General features: G+C 42.2%; 1 protein-coding gene across 4 annotated transcripts in view; it reads left to right on the top strand.

The window, feature by feature from the left end:
- RAB27A (RAB27A, member RAS oncogene family) overlaps positions 1 to 25,487 on the top strand; it is an 83,492-nt gene that overhangs the window by 961 nt on the left and 57,044 nt on the right. For 2 of the 4 annotated variants that reach the window (XM_032174399.2, XM_032174401.2), the window contains exon 2: positions 19,315 to 19,434. The gene's annotated coding sequence lies outside the window, so the exon portion shown is untranslated. Of the gene's footprint in view, positions 1 to 15,859; positions 15,987 to 19,312; positions 19,435 to 25,487 lie in introns of those variants that run through there. The other 2 variants (XM_032174400.2, XM_058427701.1) reach the window with 2 other exon arrangements.

Below are 25,487 nucleotides of genomic sequence, written 5' to 3'. Positions count from 1 at the left end.
AATACAATCTGGAAAACAGTTTCTGCAGATGGTTAGAAGTGAAGAAAGGTTAATATAATGCTGAAGGAACTTGACTGAGGATCATTATTTTCTGTATTTTATGTTGGTTTATGTTGTTTTACGTTTTCATTCTTACTTTTTTCTTCCTTCATTTCTACCATTCTCTCTTCTTCCCTCCCTCCCTTTTTTCTTCCTTCCTTAATTTCTGTGACCTGCCTTGACTTTTAATTTTGTTGAAGTATATTTAATCTATTTTTCTTTTTTTTTTCTTTTGAGACAGAGTCTCACTCTGTTGCCCAGGTTGGAGTGTGGTGGCATGATCTTGGCTCACAGCAACCTCTGCTTCCTGGGTTGAAGTGATTCTTTTGCTTCAGACTCCAGAGTAGCTGGAATTACAGGCGTGTGCCACCATGCTTGGCTAATTTTTGTATTTTTAGTAGAGGCAGGGTTTTGCTATGTTGGCCAGGCTCGTCTCGAACTCCTGACCTCAAGTGATCAACCTGCGTCAGCCTCCCAAAGTGCTGGGATTATAGGCTTGAGCCACTGCACCCAGCCTATTTTTCCTTTTGTTGTTTGTGCTTTTGATGTCAAATTTAAGAAAACATTGTCAAATTCAAGATCATGAAGATTTATACTTATGTTTTCTTCTAAAAGTTTTATAGTTTTTAGCTCTTACATTTCATTCTTTGATGCATTTTAAGTTAATTTTTAAATATGGTGTGAGGTAGGGGGTCTAACGTCAACCTTTTGCGTGTGGATATCCAGTTCTTTCAGCACCATTTGTTTAAAAGACTCTTCCTCTTTGAATAGTTTTGGCACCTCTGTTGAGATAAATTGACCATGAATGTGAAGGTTTATTTCTGGACTGTCAGTTCTATTCTATTGATCTGTATGTCTGTCCTCAGGCTAGTATCATACTACCTTGATTATTGTAGCTACATAGTGTTTTGAAATCAGGATATGTGAGTCCTCCAACCTTGTTCTTTTTCAAGATTGTTTTGACTATCCAGTCCCTTGAATTTCCATATGAATTTTTTTTTTTTTTTTTTGAGATGGAGTTTTGCTCTGATTTCCCAGGCTGGAGTGCAATGGCACGATCTCGGTGCACTGCAACCTCCGCCTTCCCGGTTCAAGTGATTCTCTTGCCTCAACCTCCTGAGTAGGTGGGATTACAGGCATGTGCCACCACGCCTGGCTAATTTTATATTTTTAGTAGAGACAGGGTTTCTCCATGTTGGTCAGGCTGGTCTTGGACTCCCGATCTCAGGTGATCTGTCTGCCTCAGTCTCCCAAAGTGCTGCGATCACAGGCATGAGCCACCGTGCCTGGCCTTCCACATGAAATTTAAAATCAGCTTCTCAGTTTCTGTTGTTTTGGTTCTAGAATAGATGTAAGGGTTTTGAAGTGAGCAACAATCTCTAGGAGCCAGACTTTTGAGTTTTCTCTCCCAAAGCTGCTTTCCCCTAGTCTTCTCCATCTTAGTGAATGGCAACTTCACTCTTCCAGATGCTCACACCAAACACCCTGAAATCACTCCTGATTCTTTCTCTTATACCCCACATTAAATTCCTCAGCAGGCCGGGTGCGGTGGCTCACGCCTGTAATCCCAGCACTTTGGGAGACAGGCAGGCAGATTGCAAGGTCAGGAGATCAAGACCATCTGGCTAACACAGTGAAATCCTATCTCTACTAAAATACAAAAAATTAGCCAGGCGTGGTGGCATGTGCCTGTAGCCCCAGCTACTCGGGAGGCTGAGGCAGGAGAATCGCTTGCAGCCAGGAGGCAGAGGTTGCAGTGAGCTGAGATCACGCCACTGCACTCTAGCCTCGGCAACCTAGTGAGACTCCATCTCAAAAAAAAAAAAAAAAAAAAAATTCCTCAGCAAATCTTACTGATTCTACTTTAAGAATACATCTGGCTGGGCGCGGTGGCTCATGCCTGTAATCCCAGCACTTTGGGAGGCAGAGACATGTGGATCATCTGAGGTCAGGAGTTCAAGACCAGGCTGGCCAACATGGTGAAACCCTGTGTCTACTACAAATACAAAAATTAGCGGGGCATGGTGGTGGGTGCCTGTAATCACAGCTACTCAGGAGGCCGAGGCAGGAGAATCGCTTGAACCCAGGAGGCGGAGGTTGCAGTGAGCTAAGATCGTGCCATTGCACTCCAGCCTGGGTGACAGAGTGATAGTTCGTCTCAAAAAAAAAAAAAAAGAATACATCTAGGATGATAACAATTTCTCACCACTTCTGCTGCTTCCACCAAATTCTATCATCTCCGTCACCTGGATTACTGCAAAAGCCTTCTGAAGGGCTTCCCTGCTTCCACCCTTACTGTTCCACACTCTATTTTTAATACAGCAGCCAGAGTGTATTATGTCACTCTGCTTGAAACTCTCTGATGGCTTTTTATCTCAGAAGAGACAGAGTCCTCACCATGGTCTATACAGCCCTTGCATAGAGTGTGGCTTCATCTGCTATCACTCTTTCCTTTGCTGACTCTGCTCCAGCCATACCTCAGGACCTCTGCACTTGTTTCCTCTGCGTGGAATGCTTTTCCCCTCAGATGTCTGCATGGCTTTCTTATTTATTTCATTCAGGTGAAAAGCTATTTTTCTGGAGAGGCCTTCTTTGACCACCCCGTCTAAAATAGTATCCCTCACCCGTCCCATCATTTTCTGCCCCCTTACCTTGCCTTGTTTTCTTTAGAGTATTTATAGAACTGTCATACACAAACCAGTACACACACACAACATTTGTCTTTCACTGGTAGAACACAAGCTCCAGGATGGCCAGTAATCTGCCTTGTTCACTGTGATGTCCATAGCACATAGAATGGTTTCTGACATATATTAAGCACTCAGAAAGATATGTGTTGAACTAATGAAACAGGGAACGGAAGACGGAGCAATAGGGATCATTCTGCCATTTCTCCCATCCAAGTACTAACCAGGCCCAATCCTGCTTAGCTTCCAAGATCAGAGGAGATTGGGCACATTCAGGATGGTATGTCTTAGAGTGTTCTGTTATTTCTTTCCCACTATTCCATCCATTTTTTTCTAAGAGAAGCAATGTCTATAGATACACCAACATCTCCTAAGTCTCTCGTCTTCTGTCCTACTTTCCCAAAAATAATAGTCTTATCTTCCTTAAAAAGGGAAAGGTCAAATAAGTAGAAAGGTGAGGCTTTTGGTCCTTCCCACAGTGGCAGACCGGAGCCCTCTGTCTGTATCCTGGGCAAACTGGACAGGGCCATTCAGTGCCTATCTCCAGGGTGTTGGCCTCTTGTGCTGATTTAAGAAGAGTGAAGTTTTTTGGAAATGTAAGAAAATGGAAATTCATTTCTTATTTATTTATTCAATAGAAACGGGGTTTCACCACGTTGGCCAGGCCGCTAAGAAGGGAAATTGTCTTGCCATTGCTAAAACAAGATTGGTTCTTGAAGAGAGTAATTTTTCCCTTCCATAGCCTTCACTTTTTATGCCTCTTACAGGTTTTGCTTGGACCGTATTTGTTCTTCTGCCTCTTGGTCAGGAAGTTTGAGTTTATGATTTGGTTTCCCTTAAGCTAGGTGCAGACATGAGCCCTGAGCTGGAGGCAGAGATAAAGGGTTTGTAATTTGCTTATGTTTGTAGGGTAAGGTGTGTGGAGTAGAGAGCATTCAGCTCTGTTTGGACTCTCTGGTTGTGCAGGTACTTGTATGTTTGAGGTCTAGTAACACTCATATTTTATTTAGTGTCAAGTAAAATCAGATGCCTCTCTTACTCAAGAGGAATGCTGAAAGTTTGGCTCCTCCTTTCCTGTTTTTGTTCGTTTTTTCCTCTGTATATGTTGCCCTTAAACGGAAGTTTGCTGTGTAATGCTTTAGTCAGCCAACCTCCCATGTGTGTGGAGTGAGAGTTTTGATTCTATGTGGGGATGGAGGTGGGGTGCCAGATTTAGCAAACTAAAAAAAAGTTAAATTTGCGTTGCAGATAAACACCGAATAATTGTTTCATATATCTTATGCATTATTTGGGACATACTTTTACTAAAAAATTGTTCTTTATCCAAAATGCACATTTAACTGGGTGTCTTGTTTTGTGTCTGGCAGCCCTAGCTGGAGGTTCTGCTTATGCATAGGAAATGCATCGATCGTGAAAATGTGCAAAGAGTGATGGAGCCATGGCTGATTTTTGGTGATTGTGCATGTATCCAAAAGAGACGATTTGTAAACCCAAGGAGTATTAGAATTAGAAGGAAGTCAGATAACATTTCATTTTACTCTAGTCTTTTATAGTTAAGGGAATTTACTCCAGAGAGGTAAATTCACTTTGTCAAAGTCACATAGAGTTAGTGGCAGAGCTGGAAGTAGGACTCTGGGACCAGCGGTTGTTCTGCTGCATAATCCCTTCCCTTAAGAGGTCATAAAAAAGTTGCTTATGTTTTCATGTTGACCTTTAATCACGTCTCTAGCCATCCACTCCAGATCACCTCATTATCATACTGTCCTTCAGTCCCCAGATCCAACATGTGGCAGCCAAAGCCATTCTCATGAGACACCTTGACTTTTCTCTGAGAGCCGCATGACTGTTGAAGGCCCCATGTGGTTCTTGTCCCTGCTGTTATGCCAGAAAGCCGGTAGTTCAATGTGGTTTTATTTTTTTACGGTTTTGTTAACACTTTTGACCCTCTGGAGTATTTATTGTAAGGTGCTTTGATTAAGGTGGTCTTACTGAGTGTAATTCCACAACAACTAAGTGTTGTCTTATGGAAAGCCTGCTTGCTTTGAGTGGCCTATTCCCACAAAACTCCTCACCCCTTTTTATTTTAGTAGAATAAATATGGAAGATATACATATGACAAGGACCAAGGTAGGTGGACAGGTGTATGTGACTTGCTCACTAGAGATCTGTTCTTTTTAAACGAGATTTGATTATTTTTTATTACAATTATTTATACCTATTTAAAAGAAAGCAGCCTTGAAAATGAACTGCTTTCTCTAACTGCTATTTGAATACCATTATTTCAGAACCACTAATCTTGTTTTTTCATAGTCTCATTGGTTAATTCATATGAAGTCTTACCAGCTGCCAGGTCAAAGCATAATAATAAAGTTGGTTGCCAAGAGACTGAAAAATCTGTTCATTCTTACTTGCTACAGTTTATCTACCTCGGCCTGATCCCACCACCTGGGCGGCTGGTCAAGTCCTATCAGGGTATGGCTGAATACTAATCTCCTGTGTATTTGTATCATTAAAAGCAAAGTCAAGGTCTAAATCAGCTAGTTAAACACAATAATAGGATACTTTGATTCTTGCTGTAGTAGCCCTAATAAGGGGGGAAATGAAACATACAGAAATAGGTCATGACTTAATGTTCATTTGCAAAACTAAAGAATTTTAAAATATAACCTATGATTGTGGTCAGGATTTCTTTGTTTCTTGCTAAGAAATCATTATGAAAATAGTGATTTTCATAATAAATCTCATCATTACAAGGAAACAACTCCAAGAATGAGTGAAGAGGTGTAACAGTCCTTGAAAAGATAAGGCATTGTCCTCACAGTCAAATGCTGGAGACCTAATGTGGCTTTTCTCATTAGGGACAAGGTCAGCTGTCCCAGGTCCCACATCTGCCCTAGGCTGTGTCTTGAAGTGGGTTGTGTAGTGAAGTGGGTTGTGTAGTGAAGTGGGCTGTGTCGTGAAGTGGGTTGTGTAGTGAGGTGGGCTGTGTAGTGAGGTGGGTTGTGTCGTGAAGTGGGTTGTGTAGTGAAGTGGTTGTGTCGTGAAGTGGGCTGTGTCGTGAAGTGGGCTGTGTAGTGAAGTGGGCTGTGTAGTGAAGTGGGTTGTGTAGTGAAGTGGGTTGTGTAGTGAAGTGGGTTGTGTAGTGAAGTGGGTTGTGTAGTGAAGTGGGTTGTGGTATATCTTCAGGCGGTGGCTCATTCCTGTGTGAGCTCCTGCTTGAACGTGGAAGAATCAACACAGTCAGGAATCAGTAGGTCGAGTATTAACTATGTGATATCACCCCAGTGTACGTCAGTTGGGGGTGATTTTCTCCCCTGCCCCACCCCACATGGGACATTTAGCAATGCCTGGAGACATTTTTGACTGTCACAACTGGGGAGTTACTCCTGGCATTTAGTGGGTGGAGGCCAGGGATGCTGCAGAACATTCTCAGTACACAGGACAGCCCCCAGCAAAGGATTATCCTGCCTAAAATGTCAGCAGTGCCGCGGCTAAGAAGCCCTGCAGTAGACAACTCATTCAACCTCTTTGGCTTGCGGTTTCCCAAGTTACACGTTCTCTCCATCATGTGAAACGAACTAAGCGTAACTCTACCGCTGACGTCTTTCTAACCTCTCCCTCACCCCAATTCTAAGTCCGTAAACGTGGGGTAGGGCTCAGGCTGTTATTTATTTATTTATTTATTTATTGTCTCCACATGGGAATCTGATGGGCAGTTGCAGTTGAGGCTCAGAACCACTGCCCCCAGGGATCATGCAAAATGGGGTTCTCGTGGAGGTGCCAGGTTGGCCATAGGAGAGCAGTGGACCCTTTGGGAACAGCCTACAAGCAGGAGGAAGTGAGAGGCTGGTCTTCAGTGCCTGTCTATTGTGTGCTTCCACATGAGCGGAAGCCACGTGAGCAGGGGACCACAGAGAACGTGTACCTGAAGGGTTACACAGCGACTTGGGTTCTCAGTCTCTGCACGATAAGCTCTCAGCTGCCAGGAATGTCTACTTCCCATATTTCCAGCTGACCACCATACCCTGGATAGGAAACAATAACACCGGACAGTTTCTTTATTAACACCCTGATTATAGCTTCACTAGAGCTTCTCTGGGAGGTTGAAAATCTGTAACAAAAAACCTCACCCTGAGTCATCAGCCTATTTTGCCACCCAGATAAGGAAACCACATTTGTTACACTTACAGAATTGTGTAATTTAAGAGCTAGTAGGGACCTTGGAAATTGTAGCCCAGGCTCCCCTCCCAGAAGTCCAGAGCTGTGCCTCAGGTCACATAGCTAATTGATGGCAGGGATGGTTCCAGAAGCCTGGTCTGATGGTTCCCTGGTGTGTGCTTTTTATGTTCTTATTCTAATACTTCTTGATTGGAGCCAGTTGTACTGTGGACAATCCAAAATGTATGTGTTGTTCAAAAGAAGTGACATCTAGATGGAACTTTGCTAACACACAGAGTCTCTTCCTTGAGCTCCTCTGAAATACGTTAGGAAGTGAAACAAGTATATTATGATTTCCCTATGTTAAAGCAGTGCAGAAATATCCAAGTGCCTGCCCTGTGCCAGCTGCTGGTTAAAGGCCTGTACTGCCACTTTTCTGTTCCAATTCTTGCCCCTCCCTGCCATAGCCCATTCTTCACACAAAGCCAGCGATGTCCAAAAAAAGGAATTCACACTCTTGAAGAACATGAGACAAAATTTTAAAAAATTAAAGGAATTCAGGTCATATCCTTCTGCTTAAAATCCCCTAGTTGCTTTCATTGTAGTAGGTATAAGATCCAAATATGTAGCTGTGGTCTGTAAGGGCCTCTGGTTTCTTATTTTTCCTCCCTTCCTTTCCTACCTTCCTTTTTCCCTTCCGTTCCCCCTTCCCTTCCCCCTTCCTTCCCTTCCTTTCTCTTCTTCCTTCCCTTCTTTCTTGTCTTTGTCACCCAGCTCACTGCAGCCTCAACATCCTGAGCTCAAGTGGATCCTCCTAGCTCAGCCTCCCAAGTAACTAGGACCACAGGAGCGTGTCACCATGCTGGGCTAATTTTTGTATTTTTAGTAGAGATGGGGTTTTACTATGTTGGCCAGGCTGGTCTCGAACTCCTGACCTCGAGTGATCTGCCTGTCTTGGCCTCCCAAAGTGCTGGGATTACAGGCGTGAGCCACTGTGCCCATCCTGGACTTTATTTTTTAAATGAAACCAGAATGCCAGTTTACTGATATATGAGAAATGGAACTGCTAAGCAGAGGAGATTCCTTTTTTTGAGGACAGTGTATGCTTCCTTTAGGAAGAATATCCAGGTGAAGAAAATATAAAAGGAGAAGGCTACTGGGTAAGTATAGACTCAGGACCCAGTGAATTGGAAATCAAAAAGACCCAAGAGCTTTAATGCTGAAGAAAGATTACCATGTTAATGCTTCTCAAAACTGGCCGTACATGAAAATCGCACAGGGAGCTTTTGTTTAAAACATGCTCACAAAAGAGTATAAATTGGTTCAACCATTGTGGCAGACAGTGTGGCGATTCCTGAAGGATCTAGAACTAGAATTACCATTTGACCCAGCCATCCCATTACTGGGTATATATCCAAAGGATTATAAATCATGCTACTATAAAGACACACGCACATGTATGTTTATTGTGGCACTATTCACAATAGCAAAGACTTGGAACCAACCCAAATGTCCATCAATGATAGACTGGATTAAGAATGTGGCACATATATACCATGGAATACTATGCAGCCATAAAAAAGGATGAGTTCATGTCCTTTGCAGGGACATGGATGAAGATGGAAACCATCATTCTTAGCAAAGTAACACAGGAGCAGAAAACCAAACACCGCATGTTCTCACTCATAGGTGGGAATTGAACAATGAGATCACTTGGATACAGGAAGGGGAACATCACACACCGGGGCCTGTCAGGGGGTGGGGGCTGGGGGAAGGATAGCATTAGGAGAAATACCTAATATAAATTATGAGTTGATGGGGGCAGCAAACCAACATGGCACATGTATACCTACGTATCAAGCCTGCACGTTGTGCACATGTACCCTAGAACTTGAAGTATATGTATATAAAAAAATGCCATACCCACAAGAAACAACAACACATTTTTCAGTGTCTCCTTTGGTGATTCTAATTTATTAGGTTTGTGGCTAGGGCCCGGGAATCTATGTTTTATTTTAAATACTGCTCTAGTGATTGTTGGTGGACAACCTGGTTTGGGAACCAGTGCCTAGCTCACCTTTACTCCCAGCCTGAGTAAACTCAGGCTGGAAGAGATCATATGTCTCATGCAGAGTCACACAGCAAGTGAGTGGGAAGATAGAACTCAAATCTTCCTGTCCTCTCTGTGCATTGTTCAAACAACATAGTAAGATTCTCAGGGACAGAGGCAGCACAGCCTCAGAAATTGCTGGTTTCTTAGTTTTTTTTCTCTATTTACATGTAACTAACCAGTCTAGTGTCAAACAGGAAATATGCACAGCATAGTTTTTCTTTTTTTATTGCAAAGTGTGAGATCAGGACCAGTAACATCAGCACTACCTGGGAACTTAGAAATGCAGATTTTCAGCCCCACTCCAGACCTACTGAATCTGAAACTCTGGTGGGGCCTAGAGTCTGTGTTTTAAAGCCATCTAGGTGACTCTGATGCACCCCGAAGCTTGAGAACCACTGTCTACAGGTACATTTCTTGACTCAATTGCTGGTTAAAGCTGCTGACCTCAGCCTTTGTAGTTGATGGGTCATTAACATTGAGGCCTTAACTTTCCTAGCCGTCTGCTTTCCTTGGTGATATTTATTCAAAACAGGTGATATTTGTTCAAAAACTGTTGGTGTAAGTCTTCATTAGAATGCCATACACAAGCGAGGGAATGGACTTTTTCTGAGCACCTGCTGTATGTGAGACAGTGTGCGTGAGGCTATTCCTTATTTCATTTAATTCTCACAGCCACCTTGCTAGGTCGGTATTATCCCTATTTTACAGATTTGGTATCTGAGGCTAGTAGAAGTTAAATATGATCTTGATGTACGGGCTATTTGCCTAACTATAGTTGTACATTTTTGCCATCTGTTGTCTCTCTAGAACAGTGGCTTACAAACTTGATTGTGTATAAGCAGAAAGCCCCTGGGAAGCTTGTTATAAATGCAAATTCCCTAGGCCTCCCTCACAGAGATCCTAATTCAGAGGCCTGGATGGGACCCACAATTTCAGATTTTCATCACATACCCTAGATGATTCTGCTGCCAGTCCTGGATCCATTTTCACCTGCCCTAATTGGTTGACCAGTTGCCCCTCAAGGTTTCTCTGAGGTTCTGTGTTCTCCTGTGTTTTGTGGTCACAGGCCTTGGACACTGGGTGGAGAAGAAATATGAGTATGGGAGGAGGGGCCGTGGGAGCCTTTATGAAGAGTCTTATCTGCCTGGCTCTTTCTGCTGTCTCTGCTGCTTCTTAGAGGGTTCCTAGGCCCTATTTTGGCTTTGAGTAACTTGTGATCTTTTCCATTATCTATTCCAAAGTTTGGAACTGTTCTTTTAGCAGCTGTGCCCTTTTGTCTGTGGGGTGCATAGATGCGAGCAATTTCCTTCAGGCTATAACTAAGAACTGTGGAGTAGGGAGTTGCTTCAGCTTTTGAGTTCAGAAATGGTATTTCATCTGTTTGGTGATAAAAGCCCTTATTTTTCAGGGATAGAATTGACATATTTAGTGAATGACTTGGCTTAGAACTTAGAACTTAGAAATGCAGATTTTCAGCCCCACACCAATGTACTGAATTCACTAAATAATTAGAAGACTGCGCTGGGCGCGGTGGCTCATGCCTGTAATCCCAGCACTTTGGGAGGCCAAGGAGGGCAGATCACAAGGTCAGGAGATCGAGACCATCCTGGCTAACATGGTGAAACCCATCTCTACTAAAAATACAAAAAATTAGCCGGACGTGGTGGCGGGCGCCTGTAGTCCCAGCTACTTGGGAGGCTGAGGCAAGAGAATGGTGTGAACCCGGGAGGCGGAGCTTGCAGTGAGCCGAGATCCTGCCACTGCCCTCCAGCCTGGGCGGCAGAGTGAGACTCCATCTCAAAAAAAAAAAAAAAATAATAATAATAATAATACTTAGAAGACTGAATAATCTGGTGCTATTATGAAGGAAAAAAGTGAAATGGAAATTAAAAACAAATTTCAGATATGATGTGTGATGTCCTTCTTTGTGAGGTGACAGGCTGATTTCTGTTCACAAGTTTCGAAGCAGCTACTGACATCAATACCCCAGGCTCCCATAGTGTAAAAGAGTCATGTCTATGAAAGGATAGTGGAAACCTGCCAGGCTTTTGTCCAGTAGAGAAATCAGAAATGTTGAACTATTAAATTTCTTTAATATGTTTTAGTCCCTAAAACAAAATGTGTGTTACAAAATGGGAAGGAAATTCACAAAAGCAAACATTGCAGCTTCCTGAAGTCCACTATATATAAAGCAAATTACAGGTTATGTTTCTAAGAATACTTTCTTTTTCTACCTGATATTAGGGTTGATAATAACAATATGCAAGTGAGTATAATAGCTACAGCTACCACATGTGTCAAGAATGATACAAACATTTTCTCATTTAATCCTCAACAATCTTTCAAAGCAGATATTATCCTTCATTTTACAGATGATGAAACAGGTTGTAGAAGATGAAGTAATTTGCCCAGTGCTGGGATATGGTTTCCAGGGATGCATGACTTTCAGTGCTATAACTCAGTCCGCACTAAACTGGGATGGTTGGTCCCACTGAGTGTCACCCAGCCTACTGACCCATAGTTGATAGGAAGGCCAAAGGGTTCTGAGTTAGACAGATGGTTAATGTATTGAAAATTGCCAACCTGCATCACAGAGCAACTTTCAGAACATTTTTTGGTGCCCATTTTTTCTTCATTTTACACACAGTTCTAATAAGCTTGGTCATTTGGTTTCCAGGTGTCTTGTCAATTAAAAACAGTGCATCGGAAGGGGTAGGGGTTGTCCCAGGAAGGCACACTGATTACTGTGGTGAGGGATAGCTGCCTGACAGCAAAGGTGAGGGGAGGGAGAAGGAAATATAAATTAACAAAAGACACAAAATCAATACAGCGGTCAGGAGCCATTTACTATGGAGGCAAACAGGCTGGTCTCGAACTCCTGGCCTCAAGTGACCTGCCCGCCTCTGCCTCCCAAAGTTCTGGGATTACAAGTATGAGCCATCATGCCCCGCCAAATTTACCAAAGTTATACATGGACATTGTTCTACAAGGGCCGTTAGAAAAATCCAGTAGACTCCTCTCCCCCAGCCCACTTCCTGCTCCGCAGGGTTAACCACTGAAGTCCTGCAGTAGTTTACACATCTGGTCTCTAAATGACATATTTATATTTCTGTGGTCAGTTTTTCAGTTTGAGTCATTATCTATTGATACTTTATTACAGAGGAAGAGAACTTAGCTCATTGCTCCATCCACCCCTGCCACAAGTATACCATTTTCATCCCCTCTTTCTTACCTGAGTTTGTTCATTTGTTCCTACGTTTGTTTGTTCGTTCTTTCCTTCCCCTACTTAACAACTTATTTTTTTAAAAACTACTTTATGGGAGATATTATTGACAGATAAAAAGGCTGTACATATTTAATGTATACATCTTGAGGAATTTGGGGATAATTATTCACCCCTGAAACCATCGCCACCATCAAGGCCATAAACGCATCCATCACCTCCCAAAGTTTTATCCTCCCTCCTTTATTATTATTATTGCATTTGTGTGTGTGTGTGGTAAGAACAATTAACACTGGATCTATCTTCTTAGCCATAGACACAATACTGCATAATAGCTTTTCAGAACTTATTTATTTTGCATAACTGAAACTTGTTCTGTTTAACTATGACCTTCCCATTTCCCCCTCCTCCCAGTCCCTGGCAACCATCATTCTGCTCTCTGCTTCTGGGAGTTTGAGTTACTTTTTTTTTAAATTAAAAGTTTTTCTTTTAGAAACAAGATCTTGCTCTGCTGCCCAGGCTGGAGTGCAGTGACGTGATCAGAGCTCACTGCAGCCTTGAAGTCATGGGCTCAAGCAATTGTCGCGCCTCAGCCTCTTGAGTAGCTGGGGCTACAGGAGTGGCCACCATGCTTGGAGAGTTTGACATTTAGATTCTATATATTAAATATATGGGAGATCACATAGTATTTCTCTTTATGTGTCTGGCTTACTTAACTTAGTATATTACCTTCCGCCTATCCGTATCGTCACAGGTGGCAGGATTTCTTTCTTTTTTAAGGCTGAATACTTTTTCATTGTATGTGTAGACCACATTTTCTTCATTCACTCATTGTCAATGGACATTGACGTTGTTTCTAAGTCTTGGCTATTGTGAATAATGCTGCAGTGAACATGGGAGTACAGATATCACTTAGAAATCCTGATTTCAATTCTTTCAATGTATTATACCCAAAAGTAGGATTGCCAAATCCTATGGTATTCTATTTTTAAAATTTTTGAAAACATTATTTTAAAGAAGCCCCATAATGTTTTCCATAGTGGCAGTACCAATTTGTATTCCCACCAACAGTGTACAAGGGTCCCTCTTCTCTGTATCCTTGTCAACACTTATCTCTTGTTTTTGTTTTTTTTTAAATTAGCCATCCTAGCAGATGTGAGGTAATCAAAATCACTGTGGTTTTGATTTGCATTTCTCTGATGATTAGTGATGCCGAGCACTTTTTCATATACTTGTTGACCATTTTTTATGTATTCTTTGAAAAAATGTCTATTCAGGTCTTTTGCCCATTAAATTTTTTTTTCTTTTGGGGGGTGTTTTTTGATATTCAGTAGTATGAGGTTCTTGTATATTTTGAATATTAACCTCTTATCAGATTTACATTTTTTTCCCCTTCTATAGGTTGCCTTTTCTTTCTTTCTTTTTTTTTTTGAGGTGGAGTGTCATTCTGTCACCTGGCTGGAGTTCAGTGGCACAACTTCTGCTCACTGCAACCTCTGCCTCCAGGCTCAAGTGATTCTCGTGCCTCAGCCTCCTGAGTAGCCAGGATTACAGTTGCCCACTACCGTGCCCAGCTAATTTTTGTATTTTTAGTAGAGATGGGGTTTTGCCATGTTGGTCAGGCTGATCTCAAACTCCTGCCCTCAAGTGATCTGCCCTCGTTGGGCTCCCAAAGTGCTGGGATTACAGGTGTGAGCCACTGTGCCTGGCCAGTTGTCTTCCCATTTTGTTGTTTCCTTTGCTGTTCTTTTTTTTTGTGCTTTGCCCACTGTTTTTTTGTCTTTATTTTGTTGTTGTTTTTAGATGGAGTCTCACTCTGTCACCCAGGCTGGAGTGCAATGGAGCAATCTCGGCTCACTGCAACCTCTGCCCCCTGGGTTCAAGTGATTCTCCTGCCTCATCCTCCCAAGCAGCTGGGATTACAGGTGCGCACCACCATACCCAGTTAATGTTTGTATTCTTAGTGGAGACGGGCTTTTACCATGTTGGCCAGGCTGGTCTTGAACTCCTGACCTCAAGTGATCCACCTACTTTGGCCTCCCAAAGTGCTGGGATTATAGGCGTGAGCCACTGTGCCCGACTGGATTATTTAGAGTATCTCTTATTATTCTTTGTACCTCTGTGGTATCAGTTGTAACACCTCTTATTTCATTTATAATTTTATTTATTTGAGTTTTTACTCTTTTTTTAGACTAGCTAAAGTTCTCTCTCTCTCTCTCTCTCTCTCTCTCTCTATATATATATATATATATATATATAAAATTTACTTTTTTAAGGATGGATTCTTGCTTTGTCACCCAGGCTGGAGTGCAGTGATGCAATCTCAGCTCATTGCAACCTCTGCTTCCCAGGTTCAAGTGATTCTCCTGCTTCAGCCTCCCAGGCAGCTGGGATTACAGGCACCCGCCACCACACCGGGCTAATTTTTGTATTTTTAATAGAAACGGGGTTTCACCATGTTGATCAGGCTGGTCTCAAACTCCTGACCTCAGGTTTTCTGCACGCCTTGGCCTCCCAAAGTGCTGGGATTACAGGCGTGAACAACCACGCCCAGCCAGTTTTGTCAATTTTGTTTATTTTTTTCAAAAAACAGTCTTAGTTTTATTCATCTTTTCTTTCTTTTCTGTTTTTTTTTGTCTCTATTTCATTTTGGCTCCAATTTTTATTATTTCATTCCTTCTTCTAATTTTGGGCTTAGTTTGTTCCCTATTTTCTACTTTGTAGCAATATAAACTTAGGTTGTTTACTGGAGATCTTTCTTTTTCTTAATGGAGGCATTTATCACTGTAAACTTCCCTCTTAAAACTGCTTCTGCAGGCCGGGCGCGGTGGCTCAAGCCTGTAATCCTAGCACTTTGGGAGGCCAAGGTGGGCGGATCACGAGGTCAGGAGTTCGAGACCATCCTGGCCAACATAGTGAAACCCTGTCTCTACTAAAAACACAAAAAAACTAGCAGGGCGTGGTGGCGGGCACCTGTAGTCCCAGCTACTCGGGAGGCTGAGGCAGGAAAATGGCGTGAACCCGGGAGGCGGAGCTTGCAGTGAGCCGAGATGGTGCCACTGCATTCCAGCCTGGGCCACAGAGCCAGACTCTGTCTCAAAAAACAAAACAAAACAAAACAAAACTGCTTCTGCTGAATCCCCTAAAATTTTGATGTGTTATATTCTATTTTCATGTATCTCAAGATTTAAAAAAAAATTCCTTTTGATTTTATTTGACCCATTGACTGTTCAGGATTATGTTACTGAATTTCCACATATTTGTGAATTTTTCAATTTTCTTCCTGTTATTGATTTCTAGTTACATATCAGTGTGGTCAGAAAAGATATTTAATATGATTTCGATCTTCTTAAAATTTGTTGAGACTTGTTTTGTGGCCTACCATATGTTCTATCCTGAAGAATATTCCATGTGCACTTGAGAAGAATGTATATTCTCCTCTAGTTGGATAGAAAGTTCTGTATGTGCCTGTTAATTCCATTTGTTCTATAATGTTGTTCAGACCTGCCATTTCCTTATTGATTTTCTATCTGGATGATCTATTCATTGTTGAAATCAGGGTATTCAAATCCCTTACTGTTATTGTATGGTTATCTATTTCTCTTTGCAGTTTGGTTAATATTTGCTTTATATATTTAGATGCTTTGATGTTGGGTGCCTACATGTTTACAACTGTTATGTCTGCTTGATGAATTCACCTCCTTGTCACCACATAACTACCTTCTTGGTCTCTTGGGACTGTTTTTTACTTGAAGTCTATTCTGATGTAAGTATAGTCACCCCTGCTTTCTTTCGGTTTCCATTTGCATGAAATATTTTTTTCATCCCTTTACTTCCAGTCTGTCTGCCCTTAAATCTAAAGCAACTCTCTTTCAGGCAGCAAATAATTGCATCTTATTTTTTATATATATTCTGTCATTCTATGTCTTTTATTTATTTTTTATTTTTATTTTTACTTTTTTTTTTGAGATGGAGTCTCGCTCTGTCGCCCAGGCTGGAGTGCAGTGGCACGATCTTGGCTCACTGCAACCTCCGCCTCCCAGGTTCAAGCATTCTCATGCCTCAGCCTCCCTAGTAGCTGGGATTACATGTGCCCTCCACCATGCCTGGCTAATTTTTTTGTATTTTTAGTAGAGATGGAGTTTCACCATGTTGACTAGGCTGGTTTTGAACTTCTGACCTCAAGTGATGTGCCCGCCTTGGCCTTCCAAAGTGCTAGGATTACAGGCGTGAGCCACCGTGCCCAACCTCTATGTCTTTTAATTGGAGAATGTAATACATTTACATTTAAAGTAATTATCGATAGATACGGACTTACTATGCCATTTTGTTCATTATTTTCTATTTGGTAGTTCGTTCTTGCTTTTCTTCTTCTCTTGGTGTGCTGAGCTGCTTTTTAAGCAGATGACCATCATTCTGGCTGTTTTGAGTCCCTATTTTACTGTCCCCCAAATTCCAGAAGTTTTGGGGTTCTGAATCCCTGAGACTTTCTGGAGATTCTGTGATGAGTTCCTTCTTGGATTTCCCTACTGGCAGATGACGAGTCAGCTTTCCGGGGTCTGCTAATCAGTTACCTCTAGTCCATCTACTCTCCAGCTTCTACCATTTTGTTGCTTCCACTACCTGATCTTTGTCCTTGTGAGTTTATGTCTAAAAGAAATAAAACATTCTTTATTGTTATATTAGTGAGATTTTGGGAGGCAGCAGAACCACAGGTACATGTTGAGCATGCCATCTTGATTCTGAAGTCTGAAAGATATTTTAGAAAGCTTTCAATACAAAAGCATCCAAAAAAGGTTTTGTTGCTTTAAGCAGACTATGAAGAATGGTATTGTCATAATTTTACTTGCCATTCAAATTGTAGTTCCCGAATTAGGAATGTTAATATTACCTGGGCATCACCTGGGTGCTTACTAGGAGAAATACAGACTCCTGAGCCCCCTACAGGATTTTCTTGTTTGTTTTTGTTTTTTTGAGACGGAGTCTTGCTCTGTCACCCAAGCTGGAGTGCAGTGGCACGATCTCAGCCCACTGCAAGCTCCACCTCCCGGGTTCACGCCATTCTCTTGCCTCACCCTCCTGGGTAGCTGGGACTACAGGCGCCCGCCACCACACCCGGCCAATTTTTTGTATTTTCAGTAGAGACGGGGTTTCACTGTGTTAGCCAGGATGGTCTCGATCTCCCTCTACAGTAATCTTGGATCAGAATTAGCATTTTGAAAGATCCCTAGGAGATTCCTATATATCCTGAGGGTTGAGAAGTGCTAATATGAACTTGTAATTAAAGGAAGCTAACTCTGATGAATTTTAATCTGGGATTTAAAAATCTTGATACATTTTCTTACTAAATTGTTCTCAAAATTCTCGAGGTTGCTGTGTGATATAAAAGAGAAAGGGGTGCATTTTCATGAGATTTTCGTCAAGTGTGAAACAAAAATTCCATTTCATTTACCGTGAGAAGAGATGTCAGACTGGTCGTGCTCAGACTTTCTTAGCTGCCCACATTTCTTGAGGCCAGTGGCGGTTTTTTTAGATTGGACAGATTGAGTCTTCAGTCACACTTTGAGCTGCCAAAATGAAAGCGTAGCTTCTCCTAGAGGCAAGGGATAGCTTGGTTAGTCCTATGTCCAACATTTCACCGAATAATTCATAAGTGCTCAATAAGTGATTATGGGGTGAATGGATAAAAAACAAGATACAACCCCTGTCTTCAAGATTGTCACAAAACAACAACAAAGACCAAGAAATAAATTGAATAATTAGCATACAGGGGTGACCAGTTCCAGAAACAGTAAGCACAGGGAAGGTGTATCCAGCTCAGCATTGCTGGCACAAGGAGCCAGGGAGCTGATTGTCTTAGTGAATAGAGCTTGGTGGATTTAGAGCAGCAGCTCTCACACTTTAGTGTTTATCAGAATCACCTGGAGTGCTTGTTGAACCACAGACAGCTGTGCCCTGTCCTCAGAATTTCTGATACAGTGGGGTGGGCCCAAGAATGTGCAAATCTAGTAAGTTCCCCGAAGATGCTGATAATACTGGTCTTGGAACCACAGTTTGAGAACCGCTTAACTTAGAGAATTATAAAAAGTACTGATGGCTGGACTCTAGCGGCTTATAGGCAGGAGGCAGGTGATACTGAAGGCAGAAACTTAAGGAGTAGGGATTTTATTGTGGAGATTGTGGGGAGCCATTAACAGGAGAGTGATGGACTCTCATTTACCTTTTGGAAAGATCCCTTTGGGTGTGGTGTGGAGGATGGATCAGAGTCAAGAATACGTGGGGACCAGAAAACCAAATAAGTGGTTTATTATAGCCGTTCAAGAAATAATCAAAACTTGGAGTAAGCGCGAGAAGATGAATATCCTTAGGACTTGGTGGCCAATTGGAAGTGGGAGGGGCAGAGAGGGAGGAGTTAATGAGAACCATCAGATTTCTGGCTGTGTTGGGATTGTGTGATTCAAGACACAGGAAGAGAAGTGGGTTTGAAGCAAGGTTGTGGAGAAAAGCAAAGGAGGTGAGTACGGGACATGTTGGATTTGAGATGCCAGCAAGATATCTGGGTGGATTCCCTTGTAGGCAGTTTTACTTGTGGAATTGGAGGCCAGCTGCAAGGTCTGGGTAATCTAGTCCCATCCCTCCTGTCACTTCCATTTGATCTCCCGTATTGTTTGTTTGGATCAGGCATTGTATTTGTAAGCAACAATACGAATATAACCTTTAAGGGCCTTGAGAATACAATACTTTTCTAAATGTTTTCTCAAGAAAACAAATGTTGTACTTTTTTGATTCACGGGGTAGGTGGGCAGAAGAAAGAGCTGAAGTGCGAGTCTTCTACCACCAGAAGAGGTTAATAAAGCCGCCCTCTGAGTGGCCAGTCGAATTGGAACTTGGTAAGCTTGAAAGGGGCAAAAATCACTTGACTGGTCTGCAGTGCCATATGACAAACAGCTGAGACTAATTAGCTGGATTGTGGGTTTTTACAGCGATGCCTGTTTTGAAAGTTGATGGAGCGAACTGCTTTTCCAAAGACTCTTTTGAAAAACTTTTTAAGTAGGCCATTCTGACTTTAACATTTCTCTTTGTCTTAACATTAGACAAAAAGTAACCTTCCTGAAGAGGATATGTGATTGGAAGTTGTCAATTGTTGAAGCATCGGTAACTCCAGTCTCTAACGTTTTAGAAAATCCTAGCAAGCGGTTCTCTACCCTGTAAAGGTATGGTTTTGTATTTATCTTTTTTTTTTGGTAGTGGTTTTGAGGTCTGTCATGTCAATTTTCATGCGCCTAAATTATGTGTAATATAACATACAATACCATTGCACGTACTGTTTTTAAATTAAAGACTTAATGATGTCTACTAAATTTCTTGGGATTAGTTTGAAAAGTGCATTTTCAGTGACCGGGGAGTGGTTATGAATACTGACTGCATTCTTCCTTTCTTTTCTGTACTTGAATAAAGAAACACAGGTTTTTACTTTCAGGAAATTGTTGAATATGAGAGCTGATTAGGAAATTGAATTATTCTGAGAGTCTTGCTTATCCTCTGAGGGTTGTTTGACAAAATTTCAAGCTTATTGGTGTTTTGTTTTTGGTAGTGTTAATAGCTTTTTTTTTTTTTTTTTTTAAATTTGAGAGAGAGTCTTGCTCTGTAGCCCAGGCTTGAGTGCAGTGGTGCAATCTTGGGTTACTGCAACCTCTGCCTCCCAGGATCAAGTGATTCTCCTGCCTCAGTGTCCTGAGTAGCTGGGACCCCACGCTACCATGCCTGGCTAATTTTTGTATTTTTAGTAGAGATGGGGTTTCACCATGTTGGCCAGGCTGCTCTCTAACTCCTGACCTCAAGTGATCTGCCCGCCTCAGCCTCCCAAAGTGCTGGGATTACAGGCATGACCCACCACGCCCAGCCTAATAGTGTTAATAGTTTTAACGGAGGAATGTAAGTGTGTGTTTTAGTATAAGGTTTATTTCTTCTAGGAATTAAATGTTAAATTAGTTTTAAATTAAATTAAATCTGTTTTAAATTAGTGTTAATTCTGTTAGGTTTGATAAGGGTATTGTTATGTAAGGAAATGTCCATGTATTTTAGAGATACAAAATGAAGTATGCTGGAGTGAAAGATCTGGGTGGTGAGTGTGATGGGAGATTTCATTATATAATTCTACTTCTGGATATTGTGTTAGTTTACTAGAGCTGCCATAACAAAGTACCATAAACTGGGTGGCTTTAAAACTGTGTGATTTCAAAAACAGAAATTTATTGCCTCACAGTTCTGGAGCCTGAAAGTCTAAGATCAAGATGTCAGCGGGGTTGGTCCCTTTTGAGGACTGTGAGGGAGAATCCGTTCCAGGCCTTTCTGCTTAGCTGTGGATGGCTGTCTTCTCCCTATGTCTCTTCATGCCATCCTCCCTGTGTTCATATCTGTGATCCCAGTTCCTTTCTTGTAAAGAGACCATGAGGGTGGATTAGGACCCACCCTAATGACCTCTTTTTAACTTGATTCCCTCTATAAAGGTCCTAGCTCCAAGAAACATTGTTTTCTGAGGTACTGGGAGTTAGGGCTTCAACATGTGAATTTTAGGGGGACACAATTCAATTCATAACCGACATGTCGGAAAAGCTTCATAATATGACATTTTAAAGATTTGCCTCGAAATGCATGCAGTAAACATTTGTTAAGCCCAGCGCCTGGACTGGGCTGGATTTTGAGTGCGTGAAGATGCATGAGACATGGTTCCTGTCTACTAACCCATGGTTTAATCGAATATAGGGATCGAACTTTTTGAGTGTGTATGTGTTTACTTATTGCTTCCATTGAGTTGTAGCCACTCTCATACTTGTGTGTCCCTGGGGGCACAATCAGGGTCCTGACACGTGGACAGCCTAACCGCAAGAGTCACCTGGAAGGGTTCCCGTGCCCTGAGCACCCATAAGCATAGGTTAAGAGAGTGGAAGGGCTTCATATTCACCCAGTCCATTCTTCTCATTTCACAGATGAAGAAATTGAGGCTCAGAAGTGCTAAAGTCATTTGCTAATTTGTATTAGTGCCAAGGCATCCTTCAGAATGTCCTGGCTTCCATTCCAGTGTGGTGACCAAACAATACTGTTTTCTTTGCCACAAACTCATGCTTTTCACCTGGGAACGAACCCCAACCCCCAGTATCAGAAGTCACCGTGGGAAAGAGCCTTGATAAAAAGCTGACATTCTCTGTCAAGTTTCTTGGATTATAAATACCAAAAAAAAAAAAAAAAAAAAGATGTTTTGGGGATGAGTGTTTATTCATGAGGGCATTTTATCCACAGAATGAAGTTGGATTGAATACATTCCAAAGGAGTTTACCCCCATCTTGGCGGCTTTCTCTGTCTCTTAGCACTTTCTCCTTGTCACTGGTAGAAATAGTTAAGTCATAGAGATATGACCCTGCAGCCATAAGAATACAAACAACCATTTTTCTTCTTTCTTGGTGCTTCTGCTGCCCACAAGACAGGAACTGTGGCAGAAAGGGAACAGTCTGGTGAAACCTTGCTGGCTGGCAGGATGGCACCATGGCAACTAGGCTGCCTCTCTCTGCGGCTGTTTCAGCTTCCGCCCTCTCTGGACCCTCGGTACCTGAGTGCTCAAAGGGGAAACTGTCTTCTTCCTGCGTCCATTTCTGTTTTTCCTCCGTAGGATTAAGGTTTCTTGAGATATCTGCTCATCTTTTGCTGTTATTCCTTTCTTCCTCCCTTTGAACTTGTTTGATTTAGAGCCAGAGCTCAGGCTATAGCATACATGATAGCTGATGAGTCATGTGAAGCCCATTAAAAACAAAAGCTGATTATCACAAGAGCCACTATTTGCGCTGTCTATGCAACAGCACGTTTTCTTGTGCGCTTCTGGTGTTGCTGCAGCGTGGCTGGGGCCCTGCCCTCTTGGCAGAGTAGAGGTCCCATGGAGTAGGCTGGGGGGCAGGTAGGGGAAGTGGGTGATGGATGAGATGGGGTGCTGCTTGAGAGATGAGCTAGCTTTGCTGCTGCTTCTCTGAAGGCAGAATCTGCTTTGCTCAAACACGGGTATAAATCATCCTTTCAAGAGCTGAGAGCATCCATTTTTGTTTGTTTGTTTTTCTTGTTTTCCCCATTTCATACTCTATCAGGCCTCCTTTCTTGATGACATAATCTAAGCTGGAATCTTTTAGCTATCTTTTAGCTAGATGGTAAATCCAGCAGACAGGTAGATGGTAAATCCATTCATCCAGCAAACAGTGAATGGATTCGCCATTTTCACACGGAGAAGGTCCAGACCACTTCAAGTTTGTACCGCTGTGGTGTGGCAACTGAGCCAGCCTGTGGACAATCACTGCTTGAAAAATCTCCTTCCTAGTGTCCTTCTTGGATCTTTCTTGCTGCTCCTTACATTTTGGTTCTCTCTTCACTCTAAATGTCCATCTCATTTTTCCCATGGCCTCAGGAAATACAATTATGTTGATGACACTAAAATTCATAGCCATATTCTTCTTGTGAGCCCTAGGTCTGTTTTCCAAATGCAAATTAAACACAACTCCCTTGATGTCCCTCAGACATGAGAGATGTTTAACTGGTTGTGTACCATACAGTGTAATGTGGTAGTTGAGAGTGTGTCTGAGTTCACATGTTGGTTCTGCCGTTTCTGGCTGTGTGACCTTGGGCAAATTTATTAACCTTTCTGTGCGCTGGTTTTTTTCATCTGTAGATTTAGGGACCTTATACGGTTGTTGTGAAGACTAAATGAGTTAGTGCTTTAAAGGATTTAGAATAGTGCTCAGTGTTAGTTATAATAATTATCATCTTCTCAAACCATCTTTTCCTTTTTCAGTTAATGATATACCATTTATTTACCAAACTAAAAGTTTCGGTTATCTTGAATTTCTATACTAGTCTGTTAAGAAGTTATATTGACTTCTACCTCCTAAATATATCTCAAATTAACCACTTCTTTTTTCATCCCTGCTGTCGCCAACACAAATCAAACCCTCAAAATCTCTTTCCATATGTCTTAGCCAGTTCAAACTGTTATAACACAGTACCATAGACCAGATAGCTTGCAAACAACAGAAATTTATTGCTCACTGTTCTAGAGGCTGAAAGTCTGAGATCAGGGTGTCAACATGCTCAGATTTTGGTGAGTGCTCTCTTCCAGGTTGCAGATACTTGACTTTTCACTGTATTGTCACAAGGCAGAAAGGTAGCTCTCTGGCCTCTTCTTATAGGGGCACTAATCCCCTTCATGAAGGATCTATCCTCAAAACCTAATTACTTCCCAAAGACCAACCTCTTTATACCATCACATTGGGGATTAGATTTCAACATACAAATTTTGGGGAGACACAAACATTCAGTCGGTAACATTAGAGCCTCCTGATGCTCTGTGTATTTCCTGTCTCCATGTGGCTGCCATAGAGATCTTTCTAAGGCACACATCTCATGGTCCTCTCCTGCATAAAGAGCCCATGGTGGCCTTCCCTTGCCCAGAGGATAACAAACTTTTTAGTGCCATGTCACAGTCCTTTTAGGCCCAGGTCTCAAACACTTTCCCATGTTTTCAGCCTCTGTTCTGAATACATTCTCCCCTACCTCCATGCATCCCTTCAGCCATGTCCACTGCTGAAGTCCTTTAATGCATCCTAATTTACCTTAGTCTCTTATAACTTTGCAAGTGCAAACCCTCAAACCCTCACCCGCCCGCATCAGTCAGCCCAAGATGTGTTCCCTCCTGATGGATTTAAACCTGGTCGTTTTTTTTTAAATTTTGAGCATCAGGCATTCCTTACCAAATTCCATCAAAACTCAGTTACATGCTTTGGATTGGCATCTAGAATTATTTGCTTACAGTTTCTGTTATCTTGAAAGGATAATGCTTATTTGGCTGACATGTGAGGTAAAGTCGTTCCCCACATTATCTAGTGCACTGTGTAATTTTTGTCCATTCACATTTGTCACTTGTCCCTCTGTGTGCCTGGACACTCACATTCTGACTTTAGTCCTTGGCTCAAATGCCCCTATGTGAAGTTTTTCTGATTCCTTCTTTAGACATGGTAGGCTCCTTCTCCTCCCTCTTGTGCTATCTCCCCAGCCCTCCCATCTCCCCAACGGCTTGCGCATACTTCTGTTACAGTTCTTCTTTTTTTTTTTCTTTTTTGAGACAGAGTTTCACTCTTGTCGCCCAGGCTGGAGTGCAATGTGCGATCTCGGCTGACTGCAACCTCCACCTCCTGGGTTCAAATGTTGCTCCTGCCTCAGCCTCCCAAGTAGCTGGGATTACAGGCATGCGCCACCATGCCCGGCTAATTTTCTATTTTTAGTAGAGACGAGGTTTCTCCATGTTGGTCAGGCTGGTCTTGAACTCTCAACCTCAGGTGATCCGCCCACCTCGGCCTCCCAAAGTGCTAGGATTACAGGCATGAGCCATCATGCCAGGCCCTATAGTTCTTCTTTCCATGCATTTTCTTTGGGCATTTCCACAAACAGCTTATCTATTAGACTGTGTTGCTCTTCTAGAGCCACATTCTTGGTTCTTAACATAGTGGCACATCCACAGTTCTTGTTTGTTAGATGTTTAATTGATGTGCTCATTAGCTACTGCTTAAATGACTGAATGAATTTCAGTCATTTAAACCAGGCTCTCTTCCTCCTCAGTGGCATCAAGCTTTACTGGTATATCTTTGGATCATTGGTGGAGGCCAATTTACTTATCAAACCTCGTTTGAAATTATTAACAGATTTTGGATAGGTATATGTATGGTATTCTGCATTTAACTTCTGTTATATGTGAAGTACATTTAATATATATTTTTTGGGAAATACTTTCCTATGTGCTGTGAACACTGCAACCCTCTCCCACATCCTCCTATGCTTTGTAATTTTGATAATTTCACGTTTGTCATTTGAGCCAAGTTTATTTTTCTCTAAAACAGCTTAAAATTTCTGTTAAAAAACAGATCCCCATCTATTCTAGCTTATAGAGGTTGGAAAAATGTTTAAAATCTAGAAGTGAGGCCGGGCGCGGTGGCTCACGCCTGTAATCCCAGCACTTTGGGAGGCCGAGGCAGGCGGATCACGAGGTCAGGAGATCGAGACCACGGTGAAACCCCGTCTCTACTAAAAATACAAAAAATTAGCCGGGCGTGGTGGCGGGCGCCTGTAGTCCCAGCTACTCGGAGAGGCTGAGGCAGGAGAATGGCGTGAACCCAGGAGGCAGAGCTTGCAGTGAGCCGAGATCGCGCCACTGCACCCCAGCCTGGGCGACAGAGCG

The sequence above is a fragment of the Hylobates moloch genome, unplaced genomic scaffold (genome assembly GCF_009828535.3).
Source record: "Hylobates moloch isolate HMO894 unplaced genomic scaffold, HMol_V3 SCAFFOLD_14, whole genome shotgun sequence".
Lineage (NCBI taxonomy): Eukaryota > Metazoa > Chordata > Mammalia > Primates > Hylobatidae > Hylobates > Hylobates moloch.
Note: the sequence above shows the minus strand (reverse complement) of the source record. Positions and strands in the feature narration are given on the sequence as shown.